The sequence below is a fragment of the Perca flavescens genome, chromosome 17 (genome assembly GCF_004354835.1).
Source record: "Perca flavescens isolate YP-PL-M2 chromosome 17, PFLA_1.0, whole genome shotgun sequence".
Lineage (NCBI taxonomy): Eukaryota > Metazoa > Chordata > Actinopteri > Perciformes > Percidae > Perca > Perca flavescens.
The window spans coordinates 12887025-12907239 of NC_041347.1; the positions used below are offsets into that span (position 1 = coordinate 12887025).

Below are 20215 nucleotides of genomic sequence, written 5' to 3' on the forward strand. Positions count from 1 at the left end.
ACTGTCCGACCACACCAAATGAAAGCTATGCTGCCCTTCAAGCACTTTTAAATGCATTAGCTAGATGACTATATGCAGACAGACTGGTAAACAGGCATACAGTGCAAACAGCTTGCATTTGTTCAAGTGTGCTTCTTCATCTCATGTGATCAACATCTAATGTTTATTCAGTTTTATTCGTTCCATATGTTCACATATAGGGAGCTATTTTGGGAGGAAAAACAGAGATAAAGGGAAGCACCTCAGGGTAAGATGTATATGGATGCCCCGTATCTAACATTATAATGCAACTTTAGCTGTGGGACTGAGGCTGACTTTTGTCTTTCCTCTGAACAGAAAGTATTGCACTGCAGTGGCATCAAAAAGTCGAATTTAGAATTGATTAGCTCATTAAACAAGTTATCATCGGGTTCCCTAATTCATTAAACGTTAGCTTTTTTCTCATCAGTGAGTGGACATCATTTTCCTTTCCTTTCTCAAGAAATGACTTCATCAAAGACTTGAGTAGGGAAAAATTGCTAGAGGATGACAAAAATGGGGCTTGGAAAATCTGACTTATTAAGAGCATGACTTCGTGCACAAGAGCTGACTTTTCCTGGGTATGTTTAAGAAGAGAAATCTTCTCCAAAAGGTGTGAATACATTAAAACAGATGTTTGCAGAATTTGGAGGGAATAAGCATCCCTTCACACTGGCCAATCTTGCCTGAGGCTGAGATCAGGAGACATCCAGATTGCAAGTCTCTCTTCCTCTCTCTCTCTCGACTTATTTCACCTGTCTTGCTTGACAATAATGCCACGAGAACAATTTTAATGCCAGAGTGAGCAAAAATTTCTGAGCTGTAAGAACAGAAACAAAATGACAAACTGGTGCAACGTTGGTCAAAACTTAAACATATCCATTATAATGCAACTACCCACTACATGTCTGATTCTCATACTTTTAGTCACTGAATTCTCGTTTTAGGTTTGTATCTGCATCCGTGGACCATGCTCATGTCTAATTTGATTTAAAAGCACAATAAATCACCATCACTCTTACAGAATATGTTGTTCTCATAGCATTTCATGATACTTCCATGATCTCACGTGTACAATTCTAAAGTATATCAATAAATGTACATGACATACTATGTTAAAACAATATGGATCATATTTATACATGTCCCAAAGCCAACTGAATTATACAATCTGAAAGAAGAAGACGTGCTTGAGATGCAGTGTGTGTCTAATGGCAGCTCCGTGGTTGATATTGGTGTGTGTATCGCAGCAGATGCGCTGGCCTCTTCACGTGCATGCACTAAGCAAGAGTAAAGAATTGTCATCCAGGCAGGTAATTGGCTGCTGTTTACATTGCTGTTGGCATACCCCTCCTCTCCCTGCTTGACACATCTGTAGTGTTCATTAGAGCTGAGGAGCTCTGTGCTACACTGCGTTATCAAATCTGGCCTGTCGGCTGTTCACTTTGCAAGTTCAAATTTCAGTCACCGAAACAGCGCTCCGTGCTCATATTCATGTTGGGAAAATCAAAAGTTGAAGTTTAATAGACCTTTAGAGTACTTTTGAAAATGCAATTGTAATGTTGATGCATTAGGTTTTGAGATATCGTGTGATTCAGACCTTCCTGAATGCAAGATTTGTGTTCCAATTTTCACCAGTAAGCTCATTTTTATTGTTTTATTTTTTAATATGTTAATGTTTTCAGTTTTGGTGGAAAGTCCCACAGGAGGATAGCGGAGTAGCAGAAGAAGACGGAAGAAAAACAAAGAGTACAAAAATGGAAAATCGGTTTACATAGGGAGGGTTTGTAGAGGAAGGCTTACCCCAGGTGCTCAAACGCCAGATGGAGAAACAGCTGAATCAAGTCCAGGGAAATAGACTCGTCATCAGCTCCAGCCTCAAAATCTTCATTAAAACCCTAACCAAAGTGAGATATACAAAGTGAGGGATAAGGGTAGATGTAAACGCTAACAACAGCTTGTGAAAGGACAAATTAAAATCCAAAGTGGTTTCACGGCAGAGTGATTTGACTCTAAAATCCAAGGCTTAATAGATTAAATCACGGAATTATGTGCATGCTAACCTTTCTATTAATTACTGATTTCAGAACATTTTAATTATACAACCACAGTCTGTGCGTGTGCAGTAATTCGAGGAGAAAGGGATGAGTGCTCTTCATTATTTTCTTCATCATGGAAGTTAGAATATTATTCAGCAAATGCATCCTTTAATGAATTACAGTATGTATATCATATCATGAGGGATTTGTCATACCACATTCCCTTTTGCCTCTTTGAGAATGCCGATGACGATGCTTTGGCCACAGAGGTGGCAGTAATTTGCTTATGAAGAGAGTAAGAGAGTTTTGCTTTAATCGACTGGATATACAGTATTTGGAATATATTTTGTTCTCACAGTTCTTAAACTCAGTCATTGTTTTTGCTCTATTAACTTACAAACTGACTCAGTCGTTTGGAAAAAGGTACAGTGTTTAGTTTGAGTTGAGAATGAACATGGTTTCACTGTAAACAAACAAGATCTTTGACACAAAGACGACGATGCCTAACATGAGACATGCCTAATTATGTGCTGTACGGTTACTTGGCCCACAACACGTCCCCATATCTTTCCTGTCTCTTTCTTCCCCTCTCCAATTTAAGCAAAGTTCTATACAACAGGCCACTGGGAAATCATTTCACTTGTGGCTGTGGAAACATAACAATGGACCGTAATAACAGGTGACCTGCAAGGTGTGAGGCGGCACAGTCTGTGAGTGAGTGAGTGAGTGAGTGTCAGTCAGAGAGAGAAAGAGAGAGAGAGAGAGAGAGAGAGAGAGAGAGAGACATTTTGAAAGCAGCATGTGGAGTTTTAATTATAAACAGCCATCGTTTTGTTCACGTTTAAAGTTTTTCACAAAAATGCATTGCGTGAATGCATTTCCTACCTCATAAAGCAAAGCCTTTGTTTTCGAAAGCTCTAAGCCCTGCGCTGTTTACGTTGGCTTGCGGTCTTCTTCTCTTTTATTGCTGTAATGCTACTTTTATAGCACATTACTGCCACCAACTGTTAACACCCTCCACAGCTGGCAGAAATGTGCATCACGTCGTCCTGCGAACATGGTGTGCATGTGCTTTCTTGTAAACACAGTGGTAGAAAACGTGATATGAACAATCGGTTGATAAAATACAGTTTTACAGCCTCAGCAGTGGTCACAATACAGTTATCTATTAGCTATTTTAACACAAATTAAAAGGTGCACAGTGCACATTTTATTTATAGTATCAATTCATAACAAGAGTTATCTCAAGACACTTTACAGATAGAGTAGGTCTAGACCACACTCTATAATTTGTTATGTTATCTGTATTTACATTGGACCGTCAAGTCCAAGGAGGCTTTCATGTCCTTTACATTTTGAAAAACTCTAATCACTGAGAGGGACAGAAAGCACTAGCCTACCTGTCTAGCTAATCCACAACGCGTTTTTGTTCAGAGCCAGTTTCATGTGACTGAAACCAGCTGAAACGGAGAAGGAGATCAGTGAGAGGCGCTTGTCACTGCCCCGGCAAATTTGAAAACCTGCACTGCACTTTAGTTCATAATGGAGGATTATACTTATGCCGAGCCACAGGAGAAGGAATCCTCATCGCCAAAAAAGCGAAAATTGGAAGACATGTTGTCATAGCTTCTTGGTACATAACGGCTCATTTTAAAAAGCGAGGCGCTAGAGAGCACTATTCGTTTGAATGCAAAATACAATTTCACCGCTACATGGGAGAAATTTCAGTGGAGTCAAATAAAGTGATTTGAATGGTTTAATAAACATTTAGGTTTTGGAGCTCTCGCCCATCATCAAAACACCAAATAAGGGAATATCTTTTGCAAGAATGGTGTTCATCCATTCAAGTTCAAGAAACTTGTAGCATCTATGCCAAGGAGCATATACAGTGGTGTGAAAAAGTGTTTGCCCCCTTCCTCATTTCCTGTTCCTTTGCATGTGTGTCACACTTAAGTGTTTGAACATCAAACCAATTTAAACAAAAAGTCAAGGACAACACAAGTAAACACAAAATGCAATTTGTAAATGAAGGTGTTTATTATTAAAGGAAAAAAATCCAAACCATCATGGCCCTGTGTGAAAAAGTGATTGCCCCCTTGTTAAAACATACTATAACTGTGGTTGTCCACACCTGAGTTCAATTTCTCTAGCCACACCCAGGCCTGATTATTGCCACACCTGTTCACAATCAAGGCATCACTTAAATAGGAGCTGCTTGACACAGTAAGGTCCACCAGAAGATCCTTAAAAGCTACACATCATGCCGAGACCCAAAGAAATTCAGGAACAATTGAGAAAGAAAGTAATTGAGATCTATCAGTCTGGAAAGGGTTATAAAGCCATTTCCAAAGCTTTGGGAATCCAGCGAACCACAGTGAGAGCCATTATCCACAAATGGCGAAGACATGGAACAGTGGTGAACCTTCCCAGGAGTGGCCGGCCGCCCAAAATTACCCCAAGAGCGCAGCGACGACTCATCCAAGAGGTCACAAAAGACCCCACAACAACGTCCAAAGAACTGCAGGCCTCACTTGCCTCAGTTAAGGTCAGCGCTCATGCCTCCACCATCAGGAAAAGACTGGGCAAAAAATGGCCTGCATGGCAGAGTTCCAAGGAGAAAACCACTGCTGAGCAAAAAGAACATCAAAGCTCGCCTCAATTTCTCCAGAACACATCTTGATGATCCCCAAGACTTTTGGGACAACATTCTGTGGACCGATGAGACAAAAAGTGGAACTCTTTGGAAGGTGTGTGTCCAAGTATATCTGGCGAGAAGGAACACTGCATTTCATAAAAAGAACATTATACCAACTGTAAAAATATGGTGGTGGCAGTGTGATGGTCTGGGGCTGTTTTGCTGCTTCAGGACCTGGAAGACTTGCCGTGATAAAAGGAACTATGAATTCTGCTGTCTACCAAGAGATCCTGAAGGAGAATGTCCGACCATCTGTTCGTGTACTCAAGCTGAAACGAACTTGGGTTCTGCAGCAGGACAATGATCCTAAACACACCAGCAAGTCCACCACCGAATGGCTGAAGAAAAACAAAATGAAGACTTTGGAGTGGCCTAGCCAAAGTCCTGACCTGAATCCTATTGAGATGTTGTGGTATGACCTTTTCATTCGAAAACCCTCTAATGTAACTGAATTAGGACAATTCTGCAAAGATGAGTGGGCCAAAATTCCTCCAGGACGCTGTAAAAGCCTCATTGCACGTTATCGCAAACGCTTGGTTGCAGTTGTTTGCTAAGGGTGGCCCAACCAGTTATTAGGTTTAGGGGCAATCACTTTTTTCACACAGGGCCATGATGGTTTGGATTTTTTTTCTCCTTTAATGATAAACACCTTCATTTACAAATTGCATTTTGTGTTTACTTGTGTTGTCCTTGACTATTGTTTAAATTGGTTTGATGTTCCGAAACACTTAAGTGTGACAAACATGCAAAGGAACAGGAAATGAGGAAGGGGGCAAACACTTTTTCACACCACTGTAAGCCTTTTTGACAGCTCATGGCGGGCCAACACCATGCTTTTATGTTGTTTTTTCACTAATGTACACATATCCAACCAAAAGACCACCATTTCCATTTGGAAGATATTTTCAGGTCCAAAAGATATTTCAGTCAATGTGTTCGATGTTCCCTCTCCACAACCTGGACATTTTAAGTCTGATTCCTGCGCACATGTTGCTTATTATTGCTACCTGGCCCCCAAATAGAAGCCAAGTATTGTTGCTTGAATGGATGCAGACATCTGTAGTACAGATAAGGTATAACTAGTTTAGGTTCAAGTTTAACCACATATGCTACAGCCATAAGGCTGCATCTGCTTTTTTTTTTTTTTTTTTAATCCATCAACCTTTATCAGATTTCTGGAGCCACATTTGATGCCATTTTGTACACCTAACAACTTATCCCATAACAAGTGTGTGTGGGATAGTTGAGAGGAGACATTAATTACCGTCCCTGAAAATCGGAAGTAAATCAGACAAGACAAGACAGAAAACCAGACCGTCAAAATAAAACAGGAAACAGAACATACAGACACAAGGCAAAACAAGACAGGGACTACAGCTAGGCGAGACAAGGGAGGAAACACGGGTAACAACAGAAAACAGAACAAATACACAACATAAACAGAAAACAAGAACAGAACCTCAAAACCAACAGAACCAGGCAAAGAGTCAGCGGGGTTGGAACCAGGCAAAGAGTCAGCAGGGTTGGAACCAGGCAAAGAGTCAGCGGGACCAGTGTCCAACAACAAGGTAGCTGGAGCAGAGGTCGACCGGACCGCCGACAGAACCCTGGGAGGTTCTGGGAGGTCTGGGAGGTCGGGCGACGCGGACACTGGGAGGTTGGGCGACGCAGACTCTGGACGACTGGAAGACTCTGGGCGGCTGCACATCAGCGGCGGCTCTGGGCGGCTGCACGTCAGCGGCGGGTCTGTGCAGCTGCACGTCAGCGGCGAATCCGGGCGGCTGCACGTCAGCGGCGAACCTGGGTACCAAGAGGCCGCTATCTGGCCGAGGTTCTGGAAGGCTGCTAGCCAGCCAGGAATCTGAGAGGCCGCTAGCCAGCTGGGGATCTAAGACGCTGCTAGCCGGCCGAGGTTCTGGAGGGCTGCTAGCCAGCCAGGTATCTGTGAGGCTGCTAGCCAGCCGGGAACCAGGGATGCTGCTAGCCAGCCGGGGTACAGAGAGGCTGCTAGTCGGCCGAGGTTCTGGAGGGCTGCTAGCCGGCCAGATATCTGTGAGATTGCTAGCCAGCCGGGATCCTGGACGGCTGATAGCCAGCTCGGGGACGCTAGAGAGCTCGGGGGCACTAGAGAGCTCGGAGGCACTAGGAACACTAGCGAGGCTGCCGGCTAGCAGGGAATCAGGGAGGCCGCTAACTAGCCCGGAGTCCGGGGGCCGCTAGCTAGGCTGGATACAGAGGGACCGCCAGCTAGTGGGGAATCAGGGGGGCTGCTAGCCAGCCGGGGATTAGGGAGGCTGCTAGCTAGCCTGGGATCTGGGAGGTTGCTAGCTAGCTGGGGTTCACAGAAGCTGCTAAGTAGCCTAGACTCAGGGGAGTTGCTAGCTAGCCTAGACTTAGGGGAGTTGCTAGCTAGCCTAGACTCAGGGGAGCTGCTAGCTAGCGGGGAATCAGGGTGGTTGCTAGCTAGTCTGGGCTCAGGAAGGCCGCTGAACATCAACCCAGGGTAAGGAGAGCTGCATGTACGCCCAGGGTCAGGAGAGCTGCACGTCAGCTCTGGCACACTGGTCAGCTCAGGCACACTGGTCAGCTCAGGCATAGGCTCGCTGGACAGCACGGGATTGGCGCCGCTGGACAGGGAGGACTCTGGGCCGGAGAGAGGGTGATGCAGGGCATGGCGTCAGGAGCCATGTTGTCGTCTTCCCTGTCTCCGGCCTCCACGGTTCCAAGGGAATAGGGCTAGGCGAGTTCCCTCAAAGGATTGCTCGTAGTAGGTGGTATCTGCAGAACCGGCAGCTGCTGAGCTGACAGACAGGCTGGTGGGCATTTGCTGGCACTGGGTTAGGCCGGGAGTGAGAAGAGGAGTGTTGGCGGATGTAGCTGGCTTGGACGCACACTTAGCCAAATATTGAAAAACAGTCAAAAATGTCTCTGGCTCGCCTCCTGGTGACCGAACAGAACAGACAGGACTAGGAGTAGACTGGGTGACGGACATGAAACCTGTAGTTAAACTGCTAGCAGGTGGATGAGTCGGAGTAGAAATGAACCTTTTAACCCAGTCGGGAATTGAGTCCTTAAGCCAGGGCCTGTCGGACTCCATTTTACGAGCTAAAGACAGAATCGCCGCTTTCTGGCAATCACTGCCTGTCTCTTTCCACATTGCTTTCAGCTCCATCAGGTCAAAATGTAGATCACAAAATTCATCAGAAAAAGGGCATGCAGGATCCATAATCCAGATAGGCCTAGAGCAGCAACCAGTAGAAAAAAAAAAAAAAAAACTGAGAACCCACCGGGAAAAAGGAAGTACCTCTGCTGGGTCCGAATGGTCAAATCATGATGTTAGGTTCAGCAGGGAGGAGTAGGGAATGGTGGACCCAAAATGCAGAGGCAGGCAGGAGAACGTAGAGGTGGAAGGTTTATTAGTCCATAAAAATCAAAGTGCAAACAACAAAGGGAGTCCTGAAAGCAGCAGGCAAAAAACCAATCCAGAGTATAGAAAACAAAAGCAGGGAATCCAAAAAACAAGAAAAGAAAACAAACCAGCGACTACAGAACAAAAGAAATCCAGGGAGCAAAAAACCAGACACGAGCAAACACTGGGAGACACGACAGGCACACACAAAATGATCTGATACTGGACAAGGGGAACACAAAGACTAAATACAGAGGGTAAAGAGAAAACAAGCAACAGGTGACACTAGGGCTGGGAAACAGGTGAACCACATTAGGGCAATCACAGAGGAGGGAAAAACACCGGAAGTATATCAGACAAGACAAGACAGAAAACCAGACCGTCAAAATAAATCAGGAAACAGAACATACAGACACAAGGCAAAACAAGACAGGGACTACAGCTAGGCGAGACAAGGGAGGAAACACGGGTTGCAACAGAAAACAGAACAAATACACAACATAAACAGGAAACAAGAACAGAACCTCAAAACCAACAGAACTCAAACCCCAAAACCATGACACTTAGGACCTGAGAGGAGCTAGTATTACTCACCTTGACCATGCCCTTGCTGCTCTGCAGGTTTCCAATCACAACTGGCGCCAAGCTCCCATTCCCCAGCAACCACACTCGAGGTCATGGTTCTCTGAAACATCTGCTTTGTGACAAATACAGTAGCTGCTGGAGGGTTGGCCCACAGAGACAAGATGAGAGGGTCTGCGCAATGAAGAGAGGGAGAAAAGGTGCAGTATGTGAACAGGACAGGCCTAGTAGAGAGCCCCCAGGCACGGCAACGATCCTCCAGGCAGCCCTTGTGTGAAGCCCCAAAAGAGAGGCACTGTCATTATTGTAGAATATCACACTGAGCAGTGTTCCCAGAGAGTGGAAGTAAAAAATGTACAACACAGGACGCTAATTAAGCTGTTCTTTTTTTCCCCAATTGCTATAATCATCAAATATTAATTTTATTTTGAGGGATTTAGGCACTGAAAGTTCTTACTCTAAGCAAACAGGCGTATAGTTGTAATAACATCAACCAGCGTTGAATATCTTTTCTACGGTCCAACCTCGTGACTCTCTTTGATCATGCATGTATTGTATGCTCACTCTTGAGAATTTCTATTATAGTCCTTTCTGATTACCATCTTAGTGTATGTCTTACCTTCCGTTCACCTCAAAACTTTCAGAAAACACACTTGCAGAGAAGGAAGCAGAGGGGGAAAGAGAAATATGGTGATCATGTTTTAAACATGAGGAGGTTTTGTTGCCTCGGTTTTGCTCCCAGCCATAATTAAAGTCTTAATTAGCGAGCCCTCTGGAAGAAATACATGGAGATGGAATTCAATTTAGAGCCTTAACTCATTTGAGTTAAGGCGAAAGGAGAGGGGAAGAGACAGTGCAGAGGTAAGGAGGCAAACCCAGCGGCAGCAGCAAAAAATGAGCAAACTGTTTTAACTTTAACTCGCTGTTAATGCTGCTTCTGCAAATATATTTCTATCTAGACTATATCTTGATGAAGATCTCAGTGAACCACTACCACCCCTATCGCCTCTACACCAGCCCGGAGAGGGATGGAAGACTGAGGGGATGTCATTATTTATTTCTTGGTCTTGGACTTACGCCCTTGCACCCATTTATTATACAAACTGAGGATATGACTGTCATTACAGAATGGATGCACTACTTGCAGTGCACCAGGCCTGTCCTGGGCATGGTTAAGTTAGCTTTATCAGAAAACTTACTATAGGCATAAATAAAAGTAATCTGGAAAAAGTGCTACACTTAAAAATGAATTCATCGCATCTACCCTGTCATACACATTTCCTGATCCAGATCATCTTTCTCCTTAACCCTCTGACTTCACCATGCCATGCTGGACCAGGAAACCATCCAGCTCTAGCCACAGGCTGGCCTGATAACTTAACTCATCGAAGTGGGAAATAGAGAATCCATTTTTTAATATGTCTGCTAAGGTCATTAGTCATGCCTGGCCTCTCCCTGTGCCTGCATGGCCTACCCCAGAACAGCTGTGACATAGCTGTGAGGCTCCAAGGAGGAGTGTGGATTTGCCGCAGCCCTTTGATGTGTCAGCAGTGCGTTGGCGGCACACCTCTGTGCAATATTGAAATGTGATGCAATCATGATAGGTAAGGGGGAAGAACTGCCAGGGGCTAATTGAATATGCTCTGCCCTGCACAGTATTCCTTGCCTCTAGGCCGTTGTTTCACCCCTTGAAATTGTAGATGTGTTGTGTGTTGGTGTTTGTGTTTGTGTGTGTGTGTGTACGTGTGTGTGTGTGTGTGTGTGTGTGTACGTGTGTGTGTGTGTGGTTTTATGCAGACTTGTGTGCTTGTGCTACGTGTGCCAGTCTTAGTGAATGGGAGTTCAAGTGCAATGCGCAAAACAATAACTCAAACTGTTCTTTTGACCTGTTTTTCTTCTAAAAATAAAGTGATATGTAAAAATAGATGCATTCATCCTGAAAAATCCTCACTCCCAGTTAGAATGTCCAACTCCATGAACGGATGGTGAGCTAGAGGGTCAACTCCCAGGTGATCCAGTGAACACAGAGGCAAGCTGACAAATTTACTTATGGTCCGACCTTCGCGGGCACTGCAGAGCTCTGCTGATCTGGAAGTAAGCAGCGAGCATCCTGGGAGAACTGAGGCCTCATGGCCGATGGAGTGGAGCTGAGAGTGAGGGGGGTGATTGTGCAGTCAGATCAGCTCTGCGGAGGCGAGGGTTTAGAGGCTTTAACGTGTACGCAGCACATGTAATCCCCAAGCCCCAGGGTAGGACTGTATGCCAGTAGGATTCTCAGCAGCGCTGCCATTCTGATGAAGACTGAGCAAAGATATTTTATGATAAATATATTCACTTATTTAATTCTAGGATGCATTCTTTCTACTCTCCGCAAAGACCAACAGACTCAGGGGGTCTGATGTTTATCTTTTAAATATATCATAAAATATCCCTTGAGGCACAGTTTGTCTGCTTACATCACAACCTATGAATGGGTTTGCTTTGATTGATCAAACAAATTCAGCAGATTTAATGAGTTTGTGTGAAGATCCGGCTCTAACCACTGCATGACAACACCTTCATCTAATTAGGTTATTAGGCATACTATTCAAAATATCAGGGGTATTGAATACCAATTCTTCGTTTCTTTGACAAAAACTGGAAACTGTGATCTCCAGAACAAGAAGATGAGGGCATTGTGCTTATTGAAGTTTACTGCATTCTGTGTTCTCCGCCTCCTCTTTCTCCTGTCTCTACCGTTCCCTTTCCTTGGTTCACACCTCCCAGAGGGAGGGTGAGGAAACCATGCATCAGCACTGCCGTATTTTGTGCAGCAAGAAAGCAAACGGGAAAAAGGCTCTTTGCAGAACATTGCTGTTTTGTAAGACATAAGCCTGGTAAGAATTATTATTTTGTGCAGAATCTGAAAAAAAAAGACAAATCTGTTACTTTGTGCCTTTGTTAAAGTTGTTCTTAAGAAATACAGGATAAAGGTACAGCATGGATGCCAATATTATAAAAAAAAGTCCCAACTTTGATGTTGTTGAAATGAAGCATGTTAGATGACCTGATTATAATAGTGTACTTGTAAAAAAGTTGTACTTTTCCACCAGCTATTAAGATGGGAAATTGAACCAATCAGCCCCCCAGGCCGTATTCATTTTAACCTTGTTGTGTAAGACTAAGTGAGAATTTATTTTATAGCGACTAAGAGTGCTGCTTGAAATCCAGTTCATTTAACTTTTTTAAGTATGACTACTCATTGGTGGAGTTGATCATTTCCTTTTCAAAGTAGCATTAATTATCTGCCTGCAATCACATCAATCCTCATTTCTATCCTTGAATATCCGCGGCTACTTCATGACATACTGTGAGCATGTGAGCAACAGTTGATGTAACTCATAATTTATGCAATCAGATACATACATGAGCTACTAAGAGGATCTTGATCTTCTAAGAGGTCTTCAGAGGAAATCAATCTCAAGAGAAAGTGAAAAAATTGAACAGTGAAAATGACTGATCTGATCAGATAGAATACACGCGGCCTAATGTTGGCTCATAATAACTACAGCATCCATAAGTCACCCTGCCACTTTGAAGAAAGTGGTTTGAACATGTACTGTATTCCCACATTGATATGCATGAACAAATGAAAAGTCAAATTAAGTGATAATTAGATTAAAGGCAAAGTGTAATCAGGATCTTACGCGTTAGTGAAGATGCTTAAAGGCGGCGTGTGATGCGTGTGCTCATTCAGCTCTAAGGAGATGAGGGGAGCTGTTTAGCCAACGGAAAATTACACATCATAATGTCTTACAATTGGCTATCTGAGCAAGAATAAATGAAATTTCAATACCTCTCAAGCATCTCTTTGTCATACTGCCACACAAGCAAAAGCCATGGTTCAGGGCATTAATTGCTCCTCTGATATTCAGTAAGTGATACTCATTTCAACAATATCAGAAGCTCTTATTTTCTCAAATGTATGTGTTTCATGAGAAGAACCTGTCAGCCAAAAGACTGCCTTGAGACAAGCTTATTCATTCCATCACCTGTCTACTACATTTCTCTGAGCCGTGTGTGCTGCCGCCAGCTTGACATGCTGCAGGGAGTCCACGATATCTCCCTCTATTAGGAACCCGGGTTTAACATGGGGAGCAGCTCAGTGCTGACATGCAGAGCAGACTGATGGGTGCTGTGCTACTTTTAAATACAATTTTCTGCCGGTTAGAGGGGGTTAATTATATCTAGGTCACTGTTTTTTGATGAGATCTAAGGATGTGTACCAGCCGACACAAGCGGGGAAAAAAGCTGCATATAAGTAAGAACATAAAAAACACCAAAAAAAAAGCATTTGCATGTATGTGTGCACGCACGCACGCACATACACACGCGCACACACACACACACACACACACACACACACACACAATCCACAAATACTACATTCAGAAGCCTCCAACTAAGCCACTGGATGGATGCCTGGAAACTGGGTCATCTGAAGCCTTTTAATTCAGTCTTTTTTTTTTCTTTTTTTTTTTAATTCCAAGTAATTCTTTTAATCTTCAACATCTTGCGTTTGCATTCACATTTGCGTTACATGCTGGAGAATATGTTTAGCAGTGTAACAAGCCAAAACTGTCCCAGATTACAGTCTGAGCACGACTGGTGGCCATACCCACAGCGTCGTGCCCATAACGTAGTGCCTGTGTGACAGAAAATTCTGACCTAGGAAAAATCTGATCAAAATGTCAGCAGTTCTGTCACCATATTCTACATAGCGGCAAAAACAGGTAAATGCAAAAATATTTAAGGTTACTTTCTGCTTTCTAAATATTTCTTAACACCTCAAACTGTTCTTTCCACGTGGGCAAGCAGAGGTGACATCCGTGGTAAAACGCCTCGTGGTCTCTAAAATCTCACCCCCTCCATGGCCAGCTAATTAGGTCATTCTCAGTGGGGGTTGTTAATATAACCATTGATACTACTGTCATATACTGCAGGCTTCCTATTTAATAAAATCAGCAATAATCTGAACCTGTAAATCTAGATATGAGACATATTCTCCTGCATTCATAAAACGCATTACATTGTACTGAACTCTTCCCTGTGGCATGCTGCCTTTCTGAACAAACTGGATACATTTATTTACTGTATGGTCTCGGCTGTATAACTAGCACTGTCCTCTTGAGATATACTGTATGTGTGGTCCTGTTGCTGCTACACAATACATTTTACATTTGTGAGCTATTGCCATGTTCCCACAGTGATGCCACCAAGATAAAGCCAAGTACATTTCTCATTCTGGGCAAATAAATCCACATTCTGATTAATGACAGTCATCAGTAGTTACATTTCAGAACTGTTTTTAAGTACATATTAACAATGGAAAGCAATTATTACCAGTGTATCTTGATTGGAAATCAAATGAATGCAAAGAAAGTTACTTTATGAACTTGAATTTTAAGATTTGGATTTTGTAACTTTATTTGCAATGCCCCATGTCTCTGCAATGTTTCAGCATAGTGTCGTGCTTCTGTATGTCAAACCGTTAAGGCAAACGAGTGTTAAGTCCAACCAGAGTCAATATAGTGTGCAGTAACTCCTAAATCATTTTGATTACTCACTGACGTACAGTGATCACCGGTTAATGAGACAGCACTTTGCAGCAGTTCCAGTTTGGCTGCTTTCTCCGTGTCGTACAGGCTGTGTATGTGTGAAAATGTCTGTCCCCCTCGACGGCAATATGTATAAGACGGGTCAGAACATGCCAACCGTAGTACGTTTTTAAGACCCGAGTCTTCTACGATGCTGACAGGTCTGTAGTTAGTTGCCACCCACTTTGCAAGAGTTGTAGTAATTTTTTGGAATTTGGTCGGCAAGTAGCACTCTCCAAAAAAGTGCTTTGCCTGAGCCTGCTAGCATCAACCTGAGTCACGTTAACTGTACTATGCTTAGCTCGTAGGTGGTAGCTCAAGCTTGACGTGCTTCTTGATATTTTAATTCCGCTTTACACAATGTGCATATGGCTTTCGACTTTGAGTTTTGGAAAATAAAAAGCGCCATTCAGAATTGTGCTGCTGCTGTCTTTCTCCATCATGCCTGCAGCCTGCAGAAGCAGGCCGAGTGAAGTGTAAAATAAATTAATAAATGGCGGCATGCGATTAAAAAAAATTTATATATATATTATATATATATATATATATATAATTCATGTGCAGTGATGTAGAACACAGTGAATGAGTATTCTTGTGTTTATTGTTATATGTGTATCATTAGTGTTTTGTAGAACTAAACCTATAGGGTTGGTGGTATGTAACACTTGTGCTTAATATATTTGGTAACCCTAAAATTGCATGTGGCCCGAGCCTGGCCCCCTCCGTTTGAAATGGTCTAGAACTGTTACTGAAAGCCAGTACTTTCATGTTCACTTGAGTAATTTTTAAAGAATGCCTCCCGACTTCCAAGTGAGTAATTTTTAGATATAAGAGTAATGAGTAAAATGAACTGTCCGTTAGGGTTGCAAGCCACATTATTCTTGACTGTACCTGATCAAAATAGAAACCTTTTATAAAACTTAAAGCTTGTGAGATAACTTTGAAAATAAAGGTTTTGGATAAGGAAAGTTAATAAGTGCTGTAAGTACTGATTTTTTCTTTTTAATCTTTTAACCAAGAAATGACCTGATGTCTCAAAAAAGTCCAAACTTAATCAGAATTTAGGTAATTACTGTAGAAGATTATTTTCAGCACAAGCTGTTATGGATATTCTGAGTAAATAGACAAGCAAACCGGAAGCTTCTTATGTTTGGAAAACTAAATACTAAAATACTAGAATTAGCCAAGAGCCAACTTTAAGCGTCTTCTCACTAATACAGTACAAGCCAAGTTTGCCAAGAAGCACATTTCCAAACTCCATGAAAGTGCTTAACTGGCATGAACACCGGAGAAGGTTATTCAGGAGTGCAGGCAAATCATTTCATTGCCAAAGAAAACAAACTGTAAGCACTATTCAGCCATTAGAGAGGTACAGTCGTACACTCATTCTTCTCTCACAGAAACATTTTAGCATTTAACAGCGACAGTGGCCTTTTCCCAAATACTGATCACCAACTTCATCAGCTGGAACATCATTATACAGATATGGTTCTGAATTCCTATCTGCAATTTTCAGACGTACCCTGGAGTGTTGCATTATTAGGCCACAGCACTGATTTACTCACACTGATGCTGTAGATCAATCTAAATGATGCCTTTCATTTCATGGGTTGTTTGGAATGATGCATGTTAGCGCTCTTTAATTGAGATGTTCAGCCCCTCCCCAGTGTCCCCTCCTGACATTTACTGGGGGTTCTGATGAAAAAGAGAATTTGCATATCAAACACTGGTTGAACCATTCTCCTGGGAAATACATTTTTATATAGTTATTTTCTCTGTTGTTTGTTTGTGTATTATCTCTCGCGTCATGATTATTTGATTATTTTAAATGAATGTTTACCGCAGGAGGGTAGGTGACGTGAGGAGTTAGGAGCATCTGAGGGTTGCTGTTTTGAAGTTCACTAAACAGTGCGATACACATGTTGGGAAGAGTCCAATGTTCCATTAAGAATTTAAAATCTACATCAGAATATCTAAAAAGGACAGAATACACACTGAATGCACAAATTTCACAAAGCATTTGATAAATGTCAAATAACACACCGGGCGTCTGGGCTCATGCATGAATGTGTACTGGTCGGATTAGAGCTAGGTCAACCACAACGTCGATCTTTTCTCTTGTGGTAAGATGCACCATCACGTGCACGGCAACACCCCCCTCTCTTCTCCCATCACCACAACTAGCCTTCATAAATAATTAAAGATTTAATATGTGATATTTTCAAAAGGTCAGAGGCACAACAAAGAGAGAGAAATGCCAGTCCTTCCTCAGCAGGAGCACATTCAGCAATCACTCCACACTAGGTTTATGTTTTCACCTGAAAGCTCCATCAAGGGGGCCAACAGATATGATGTGTGTGCGGGGGGGGAGTGTAGAAGAAGAGGTGGGAAGGCCATCGTAACCAAACAATCCTAAATCTGCCATTGTCGCAAAAGACACCTCATGAATGTTTCATCCTTTTGTCTGGAACTGGGCAGGAGTGATGTCTAGGGGAGCCCTTGTGTCCCTGAGACCTGAGCTACTGTACTCAGTGACAACCCGGAGAGGAGAGCCCCTTCTTAGCCTGGCCACAGGTTTGGAGCAAGAGGCCACGAGCACTTTCATGCATAAATGTCTGCTTCATGCATTAAATGGATGTGGTCCTGATGGATTTTTTTTTTCCTCCTGATGCATTATCAATGAGACCTGCTTTCTGCATCACAGCCCCAGCCCAGACAGAAAGGGCTCTAGCATTTATTTCCCTCTTCAGTGCTTCTCTCCACTAAGAAACCAACGGATATTTAAAGAGACGCCTCAAGGTGCAGTCAGGCGTCATTGAAGGTGTTTTGCAAAATTGAAAGGTGCAAATAATAAATAGAAACAATTTCTGCCACGTCTCATCACGTGCACAACACAGTACATCATCAAGTACAACTGAGTGAAGTTGCATCTGACCTTTCAAATCTCTTTTTTTATTGTTTCCCCTTCTTTAGACATATATTATGCTAAAGTTGTCAAACTAAGTTGGACTTACGGAATATGTAGGAGTTCTAAAATCATATTCATATGCCGTCCGCTCTGTTGATGCAGCGGACTCATCTGCTTGTTCTCTCCCTCAGATTTCAGCTCAGCATTGAATGTTTTATCCTGTCATGCCACCCTGGAAGTAAACTGTAAGACTTCACCGGAGTAAAAGTTTCCCTACACTTAGATGGTTTTGAAGGTAGCCTAGTCTCTCTCACGCTCCCACTTCATGACACAGTTGACTAGTACTCCCTTTGTGCTGTCTCGTCAATAAAACCAGAAGAGTGGGATGCTGTCAGACAGATACAGTATGAAAAGCTGATTGTGTTCATCCTGCAAACAGAGAGTACAAGACTTTGATTTGATTTGATGTTGTTTGTGCCTTTATAGTCAAACATGGCATCAACAAACCGATGGAGGTTTTGTTTCAGGAATATGTTTTTGTTTTTTTAATATAAATTAGGTAATTATCATCTGCATTACTGTCTGCCTGCCAAACCAGCACCTCTCCTCCACACATTTTCTCACTATTTCATGAACACTCTCAGTTCACTCTCAAAAACCCAATTATCTTTCCCATCTTCTTTTAAAATAAGCATTTCTTTCTGCACACTGCTTGTTGCTATTGCCTTCTTTTGTCCTTATTTCGAGTTGTTTGGTGACTATAGAGTATATGGTGGTAGGTAAGAAAAACAAGGAGACAGAAAAGGTGTTAGGGATGAACGTTGTGGGCCAGACTGTAAAGAAGACATTGTTGCAACAACACCTCGCCAGCAGTGCGTCCTGTTGTTCCTGTTCTCTTTAAAAAGTCCTTCTCTCATTCTCTACTTAGTCCTCCCCCATGCTCGTTCACACTGCCAGTGCTTGTTATTTGTCATTCTAGCCATTTATCTAGTGTTCTTGAGTGATATCTAATAGCATTAATTAATATATAATGAGTCACGGTGCCTGTTAGTGGCTGATACTCACCTGCTTCCTTTGGGTGTGAGGGGTGTTTAGTTGTCAGAGGTTGTGTCTGGCGTCCTTTGTTTGTAGCACTCACTGTTTTTAACCTCTATTCTGCCTTTGAGTTAGCATGTTTCTGTCAGACAGCAAACCCAGCTTGGCAGGCCCAAAACAGCCAGCCTTCCCATTAAACATTCATGAACTGCAGTGCAGTGGCACCAATGCAGAAAGGTCACTCAAGAATGATCGGTTCAGTCGGGTATAGCTCCGCGCATCAACACACCTCTCTATAATAAATAAATACGTTCCCCACAGACCTGCATCTGGTAGCCCGTTCCTTTCATAAATAGAAAAAAACTCCCATTGTTGCATGTTGTCCCTACTGAATATGGCATTGAAGCAAATGATGTGACACAGCAACATACTGTACAAGCCAGTATAACTCCATCCAACACCTTTGTCTTTGAATGATGAAGTCACTGATTGGAACATATAAAAAAAAAAAGGGGCAGTTCATCCAAAACACAACAGAATTTATTTTTTCTCTTAGGAAGAGTGTGATCTTTTTTTATTTGCTGGGGTTTTGGAGATACTATTAACCATAGCTCACTCGATTTTAAAATGACTCAGTGTTTTGCGGCAATCAAAGATCCAAAATTATGGATTTGTAAATTTCAATATCAACGTGTCTCTTCAAATGTAATGACACAATGATTGCGTTCTTTCTTCTACTCAGGACTAAACAGCTTGCAGACGTGATTTGGTAAAAAAATAAGTTATCAATAAAAAGATCACAATGTGGTCTGTGGATTACTATAAATCACCATGTCATTGTATTTAAAAAGAAGCATGCATGTCGACTTTTTCTCATTTAATTCTTTGGTGCTTTGAGCGCCAAAAAGGGCACATTACATAGCGATGAAGTACTACTGATATCACCAGACTCCTCCAAGTCACATTGCTGAAGTGCACAATTATGTTCAGCATATGATGATGAATGACAGCTACATGCATTTAATGAACTGAAAGAGAGGACTTTTACAGTGCATGACCTACAAGGAAAGGTCTCTGTGTCTACTTCTCCTATAACTATAGCTCTTTGTTGGTTGCCTCTTTTGCTCACACTACCTCACCTGCCAGACTCAGTGGGCTAGGTAATTATGTAAGCACAAGAATATGGATGTGCACCAGAGACAAACGGTATTGTGCCAGCATCAGCCCTTTGGCTTTGAATCTGCTTGAAAAGAGGCTTTGTTTTTAAGGACAGTTCTCTTAAGTACACTGCAGTGGTGCAGTAAAGACTGTTTAAATAGTCATTCACTTTGCATAGTGTCTTTGCAGCATTAACCTTATCATTTTATCTTCTGCAGTTGTGGGTTGTTTAAAGCACACAGACGTAACTCAGGCCATTAGAGAGTAATCACAGGGGATCTGATTCAATGGACTGGGAAGGGCTGCTTGAAGGGCCAGCTAAACAAATCACATAACACCTCAATTAACACCAGGGAGGCCTCTGGAGTCCAGTTTCGTTCTCAGCAATAAAACTCTCTGTCTCTCTCAACACTGTCTGCATGCAAATAATCTACATACTGTACATCTGATGAACTGAGAGCAAACAAGACTAGAGAGGAGAGACACATTCACTGCACATGTATGATCGCAGCTCGAGCCGAGCTAGTTACAGTACAGAACTGCGGCGTCTCTCTCTGACCCCGGCCGTCTCACTTGGTTAATAATGAAATGCTGCATCTGGCTCAGAGGGCAGCAGGCTGATAAGTCCACCCTGTGGAGCAGCCGGTGTCCCCATCACGAGACAAGGACAGTCCCACACAGTGCCCACTGTACAGCTCAGGGCCAATTACCCACCTGCTGCATGACTGCAGCTCA

The 20215-nt window shown here is 42.7% G+C and overlaps 1 long non-coding RNA gene across 1 annotated transcript in view; it reads right to left on the minus strand.

The window, feature by feature from the left end:
* Positions 1–1827: 1827 nt before the first annotated feature.
* Positions 1828–20215, minus strand: part of LOC114572237 (uncharacterized) — a 31878-nt gene continuing 13490 nt past the window's right edge. Inside the window, exons 4-5 of the long non-coding RNA XR_003694744.1 lie at positions 8756–8917; positions 1828–1916 (exon numbers count right to left, since the gene is read on the minus strand). This is a non-coding gene — a long non-coding RNA (uncharacterized LOC114572237). The remainder of the gene's footprint in view (positions 1917–8755; positions 8918–20215) is intronic.